The sequence below is a fragment of the Poecilia latipinna genome, unplaced genomic scaffold, assembly GCF_001443285.1.
Source record: "Poecilia latipinna isolate Pla-1442-1.1 unplaced genomic scaffold, P_latipinna-1.0 Scaffold2913, whole genome shotgun sequence".
Classification (NCBI taxonomy): Eukaryota; Metazoa; Chordata; class Actinopteri; order Cyprinodontiformes; family Poeciliidae; genus Poecilia; species Poecilia latipinna.
In genome coordinates this window covers 31,201-38,652 of record NW_015115529.1, presented here as the reverse complement: position 1 = coordinate 38,652, position 7,452 = coordinate 31,201, and the positions used below count along the sequence as shown (strand labels likewise).

The following is a 7,452-nucleotide window of genomic DNA, read 5'->3' as shown; positions in this document are numbered from 1 at the left end:
GTATTACATGGACCTGATGGACTACAGTAATTAGTATATACAGGCACTTGAAGACTCTTGCCTGAGGTGTTCAGAGGTCACTTGGTAACTAATGACTAGTTAAATTTAAAACCATAATTCAAACTGTGAGTGTGCAGGAAGAAAATGTCATCATGACTGATCCTACGTGACTGTCATGAACGAAACACACACATTTTTCCCGGTCTTCACCTTTCATCCTGGCTGTTATCAAAAACAATTACCTGCCAGGTAACTCCAGAACTTAGCGTCTTTGCCCAGCATGTCTTCTTGCACAAAGAACCCATTTCATATTGTTTCAGTGAAAAGGTGCGACTTTTCTGAGCAAAAGAAGAAAAAGGGGAAAAAGGACTTTTTGACCTGCCAGAAATGTTGAAGCTGCTTTCCTACACGTGCACTTTCAATCTGACATGAAGCTTTTGTCCACAACACAGATTTCAGGAAAAGAAAAAAACTGCTTAGAGGGAATAAAAGAAAAGGACATTTCTCATGGCAGCTTGTGTGGTTTTGACATAAATATTCTCTGTTCGTACAGCAGTCTGGGTTGGTGGAGTGTCTTCTTCGGAGTATTTCGTGCTTTGATCCTAAGTAATGACAGGTGTCATTTTGATACAAGAGACACTTTGACGTCTTTATTGTGATAATCCTTGATGTTTGATAGCAGAAATGCTACTTTCTCTTGGGCAACATGCCCAGCTGAGCTTCCTGAAACTACAGTCATGTTTAATGCATTCTTTATGTAAACAAACCACTCTAGTGCTGCTTGCTTTTAAGTTTTTTTCAAAGATAGTTGCTTTTCCATCCATGTGTATTTTGTCCTTTGTTCAATTATGGTCATACAAACCTCCCAAATGGTTATTTTTTCTTCTTCTAAATCAGATTTCTCTAACCATTGATAGGAATTTAATCTGTCTTTACAGCTATGCCTGTTTTTTTATTTTGATACACAGTTCCTTCCTATGAACTTTTATACCACTTCTATTTCTGAAACACAGTAGCATCAAAAAAAACACTTGGTTATTACCTGGGACAATAGATTCTTTTCAGAGATAATTTTGGAGGAACAATATTTACAGTTGAATCCTAGGAGGAATCCAAATTCCTGCTCCAGAGCTGGGATTCAAGTTTTTAATTAATCCTAACACAGACATCCCTGTGGGTAAACACACTCAAACACACTGCCACAAAACACACACGCACGCACACACAGAATACAGAGTTAACATTTAGGGCTGAGAGCCAAAGAGTGGAAATCTCAAATTACTCATAGACTCGTCTGAGAAGGTTTGTCATTCACTACGCCACAGATTTCATACTTCCACACATTAAGGTTTACTTACTAGTGCGGTACCGATAAAAAATCTTAAGTCACTCTCTACTGATTTATATTTTCCTTTCAAACAGACAGACAATATTTACATTTTTAAGGTGTCCTTGATTATGAGTAAGTGTTTAACTGCCAGAGCTGGGGAATAAATTCGAGAGCAGTATCTTGTTATAAGAACTTTTCAAGATATAAAACTTGTCAAAACAAGAAGGCATCTTGATAAAACATAATATGTTATCTTTCAAATAAGAAAGGTTGTAATAACAAAACAACAACACCTTTTGGAAACAAGTCATAATTCGTCAGAGGAGCGTATTTTTATTTCCTGTTGTATTGAGAAACTTCCTCGTTATAATGACATATAAAATAGCATAACGAAAAATTTTCTTTTGTGTCTTGTTATAATGAGAAACTTTGACATAATCGTCTCATTTTAACGAGAAAACTTTCTGAGAAAGAGATACCACTCCTGAACTGATTTCCAAGCTCCGGCAGCTGAATGTTTCCATAGATCTCCAGAATCTTTCAAAGACTGGATGTTGAACAACAAGGGATTTTCTGTAGATAACGCTGAAATTTAAAATTCAGGGCAGCTGATTACTGGTAATGTTTATTTTATTTTGTTTTTATGATTATTCTCTTTCTTATGTTGTTAAGATATTTCCCATATAATTTGCAGTGTGTTTTATCCCATCCCTCCTGGGATAGACATGAGAGGACTTCAGTGTCCTTAAAAAGTGAACACCATTTCATAATTAAAGTTTAAATATGTCAATTCTATTTTTAATGGGGTCAATTTGTACTGAGCCCATTAAACTCTAAAAGCAAAGTAGTTTGACTTTATTTATAACTGGCTGAAGATCTGATGTAACGTGTGACAGATTTATAGCTGATTCTATGAGGCTCATTTATCAGATAAAAAGAACCTTTACAGCTTCAGTGGTTACATTTTTGTTAAAACTGTTTCTATGTCCTGACAGTAGAATATGAGACAGAACATAAAGCTCCTCAGTGGTCCTACTGCCATCTGTAGAAATTCACCTCTCCCTCTCAGAAACAACTAATCAGAGCCTGGAGGAAGGTCTTAACGCTGTTAATAAAGCGTATGTACACATTGTTCACACTCTTCCCATCTTCACTGCATACCATATTGCCACTGTACTGCAGCTGTGCTAGTAGCAGAGAGACAACATAACGTTACAGAAAAACTGCCAAATTCACGAGTTCCCAGCCAGCTCTGCTGTGGAGTGTGTGCTTGTTCAAACTTTCAGGCAAAGTTAATTCTACTGTGTTAAACATACTTTTCATTAAGTCCACGTTTCTTCAATAAAATGCTTTTCATTGTTTGATGTAATATTCTCATCCTAAATATCTGTTTTGATTAGGTTGAGCAATAAAACATCAATTAACAGAAGTAAAGAAAACATGAAAATGTCAGCCTGGATGTGATTAGTCTATATAATGTGTGTCTTAGTAACATTCTAATTTAATGAATATGAATGTTTATGACTGATAATGTGCTATTAAATCCTCAAAAGTGCAGGTGTCCAGTTAGACTTAAAAGTGTAGATATATTTTTACTGCTTCTTTCTAACTGTCAGGGATCTTCACTTAGTCACTGCAAGTGAATTATTGTGATATATTAATGAATACTTTTTATGACACAGATGAATCATCTGCAGCTGTCACACAGCTTATTTCAAAACTTTAAAGGCACAAGGAATCAGATTAGGAGACTGGACAAAGCAAAGAAAACAGACCATTTCAGCAACAGCTTTTAAAGATGTCAGTAAAAAGTTGATATTTTAGCTTTTAGAATATTCCAGATCAGCCTCTTTGAAAAGAAAAAAGCACACAATGCTTTTTTCAGCAAATGATTTCTTAAAAAAAATGTAAATATCTTCTAAATAAAAAGAGTATGAACCCTTGTGCGTGCGAAGACTGAGGCAAATGTAGAGGACTATGGCAAATGATACAAGTTTTACGTATGTGGGGTCGGTTGGACCCCATTTCTACGTACAAGGGTTCAAACAGATGAGGGTAGAAGTGAAATCAAGCTAAAAAATGTGTTCTGCCCTTCACCATTTAGTCCGTACTTGTCCATGATCGTGATTCCAGCTCACAGCCTCATTAATCCCTTCGGCGAGACCTGAAGCTAAAAGTGTTTGCCAAATTGAGAGCATTTCTGTTTCTGATTGGCTGTGCATGAATGCAAATGCGCATCCACACATAAATGACGCTCTCTGCACGTGGCCTTACTTCCTTGACTGATGAATACCTTTTCGGTCCTTGCTGTGAATATATAAATTCACAAGGAGTTGTGTTTGAGCACACGTTTATGAACCTGGAATGCAGTGAATCATAACATAAAATTCATTCAAACACATAACAGGTTGGCTTTTCAGCAGGTTGTGATGTGAAATGAATGATTTTCCTCCTGCCATCGCTGCCTTCAATAAGCTGTTTTTTGGCCATAAAACTAATGTAGCGGTCATGCAGAGTGACTGCCCTCTAATATGGAAATTCATAAGCTAAAATGGCGCACGGGGACCATCAAAACCAGGCATTCCCTCTGGTTCTTTCTCCCTCCTACTCTTGCTTCCTCCTCACGTCATCCATCCCTGTCTCTTCTTGGATAGCTGAACAGAGAAACACAATTGCGTTGGAGATTCTCCTGATGAACAAAACGGTTGTTTTTTCTTTTGGCAAACTGGACAGAGACTCAAACTGTCAGCAAAGCTTTTAGCGAGGATAATGAGCTCAGGAAGATCTACTGTACTTGAAGGTGATACGACCACAGTTTGACTTACAGAGTTTGACTCAAATGACTTCAAATATGTTTACATTTAAAACACTAGCTTGGCTAGCACGCATTTGACTTGATTAGCATGGTCTGCTACTGAAAATGTAATATGAACCAGGAGTACGAAACCACTGAAAATAGTGCTTTTATGGACGAAAACAGGTAAATCAAAGTCAGCACTTGACGACATATCAAAGGTAAACCATCTACTAGAAAGTTTTTATAATGTAGCATAAGACCCGGTTGATAAAGCAATAGCAGTATATATATTGCAAAATAAGTTTTTCTTGGTAGACATATGTGGAAGGGTTAATATAGATGTTGCATGATATTGTTGATGTCCACAATTTTGCACATGGGCGCAATGCTGGAGGGCAAAAAAATAAATTATTTTAATTGCCATCCATAGCTGCATTGCTGCAGTAGAATAATTCTGTTAGCTAAATGAAACCTGGAGATGTAGGTATTACTCATTTAGTGGGGTGCGCCACAGCAAAGGTAAAAATAACGCAGAAAACCATTGAATAACTCAAAATCACTCATATTCTTATTTTATTTCTCTCTCTGTGCTGACTATGTAACACACACTTCCTGCCATAGCAACAGACAACAATACCACTAATGTATCAGTATTCAATACTCAAACATTTCCCACACATTGAACAGAACATTCACTCCATTACAGTTTTATGTTTTCAGGCTGGATGTTTCTTTTGTGATTATTAGTAACTGATCATCTGAACACAGCTGTGGTTGATTAGCTAATTAAACACCTGCTCTGCTGATGATCTCTCAGAGTGTTGGTGTGTAGGTTGCCAAATTCTGCAGCACATCTACATGCTAAGTTTGTAAAAGTCAAGCTAGCATAACTGTCCTACTTAACTCTCCTTCCCTATTTCTTTTTAAATTAAAACATTTTCCTGACTTGTGAAATTGGACACCCTTAGATCTTGTTGTCTTGCTGTCATAGTGTTGACAATTAGTAACAAAGCACTGCGTTTTATATATCACACATATATTTATGCTTTAGCCCATTATGTTGTTAACTTGAGAGCTAAAACCAATGGTAGTCATTGTCGGCAAGACGCTGCCTGTGAGACGTGACATTGCAACGTGTCTATAAATTCTGTCTTTTTTCATCTCTGTGAAAACAATCATACATGATCAGACACAAAGACACAACATTTCTTTACCCAATATGGCCCAGTTGGGATGAGCCCTCCTGTTTCTACTGGGATCCTGAAGCTGCGTGGAGGGGCTCCCTCTGCCCAGAATAGCCTCTTTTGCCTGGGACACTCTGCCCTGGGCAGCCCCCCTGCCTGGAGCTGAAGTGGCAGAGCTGCTCCATGGTTCCCCACCCTCTGTAAAAGACGTGCCGACTAAAATTCACCAGGGCTCACAGGGAGATCAAGACACCAAAAGAGTAAAAGGGGAAACCCACAGGTAAAAGGGGTTTGGGGGAAGACCTGATAGCAGAACAGGAACAGAAAGCAGTTTGTCAGGAAGAGAGAGTAACATTCTGGGTTTCTGTTTTTTCTTTGTAAGTAAAAGGTGGCAGAAGGTGAACAAAGGAGCACGGTATGTTACGGTTTAAGGTTACACAGCAGGAAGAAATCCAAGACATGCCCCAGAGGAGAGGTGAAGAAAGAGAAACTTTAGCCTGTAACACCACCAGGGAGTATAGTTCCTTCTCGCAGCAGACATAATGAGGAGAAGATCTCAGTGCTTTGATCAACCACAATCACAGCAGCTCTGTACCTGCTCAGCGCAGTCTTCCACAACCGACACAACGGCAAATTAGGAGCCGCAGCTAAAGAACAATTTGAGCACTGCTCGGCTAAATTGCCAATTGACAAACTGCACAATCCGAGTGAAGATAGATCACTGTTTAGACTACTTATGTGTGAAGAGTACACAAAGGCAAATCGATTGAACAGTCACGCTAGCCTGGCGTGAAACAAGCATGAGAACAGAAGCTCTTGAAGTTGCTCTGCAAATTGGGGGCGCATAGTTAAAGGTTTTTAGCTAGAGCAATGGTTATGGATGAAACAAATGCAAATTTATGTATCAATGCCCTCATTTAACATCTTTGAGAGCAAAAAGGCTGGCTCAGAACAAAAGCTCATCTCAGCTTCTTTTTTTGAGTATTAGTAACAGTGAGAGTGTGTGTTGAGACCTTATTTGTTGTTCAGGCATGTTACTGCTCCATGATCAAAAGAGGAGGGACAGAATGGGAGAGAAGAGGAAGAAAAGCCATGGGTTAGTTAGAGACAATACTTTCATCAGGGGCGCTGAGGCTGTTGACCCAACATGAGCACATGGGACAGCTTGTGAATTCAATTTTAATCAATTTGATCACAAAACAGTGCTGGCAAAGAGGGGGACATTCCCACTGCCTCTATTTTATGGAACCTATATATATATATATATATATATATATATATATATAAACATTTGCCAGCAGTGCAAATGTTTTTTATTTGATTTGCACTTATCCCCTTTTTATCTATTTTTTACTTCCAATGCAGATATCTGAGACTTGGTATCGGCTGGTACTGACAGAAAAACAGCTGACCTGACTCAAAACATTTCTGTTTTTTTTTTTTTTTTCCAACACAGACATAAATGTACTGAATTACAAAAGCATTTGATAACTCTGCACCAGTACAGCACACTTAAATACACCAACAGCTTCACAATCTTGGTCAAACATGTAAAAACAACAGAAGAAATAGTGGTTCAGTGCAGTTTACCACAGTCCGTGTAGGAGACAAGAGTAAACAAGTGACAGAAAATGGTCTAATTAAATGAGACCATAACAGAACTGGACGCCCACGTATTCCCAGTTTAGTTCTCATGGATTCACCAATTGACAGATTTTTCTGTGGACCAAAAAGAATTTGCAAATAGGCAAAATTTTCTTTGATAATTTGTAAAGTGTCTCAAAGAAAATGCAGCTTCGGAAGCTTAAATAGACGTAATGCTACTGAACAAGCTATTACCTGATGTTTGCAAAGCAGCCAATTCAGGAGCGTCATTCATTTTTGTTAGCTTTAGAGGTAGAGCTACAACAGTTTACACCAGGGGTCCCCAAACTTTTTCCTGCGAGGGCCACATGACTGTTCCCTTTTTTGGTCGGGGGCCGGTCTTAGTTTTTCGGGGGGGGGGGGGTGAACCTGTGGCCCGGGGTGGGGGGCTGGATTACTCCCGCGTTTGTAGATAGATTTTTACCCAGATTGCAAATGGAACAATAACCGGGAGCGAAACGGTGACTGGAACTGACTATATACTCCATTGAGGAAAA

At 38.7% G+C, this 7,452-nt stretch overlaps 1 long non-coding RNA gene across 1 annotated transcript in view; it reads right to left on the bottom strand.

Annotated features, from left to right (window-relative positions):
- LOC106939574 (uncharacterized) overlaps positions 1-5,618 on the bottom strand; it is an 18,110-nt gene extending 12,492 nt beyond the window's left edge. The window contains exon 1 of the long non-coding RNA XR_001422874.1: positions 4,879-5,618. This is a non-coding gene — a long non-coding RNA (uncharacterized LOC106939574). The remainder of the gene's footprint in view (positions 1-4,878) is intronic.
- Positions 5,619-7,452: the final 1,834 nt, after the last annotated feature.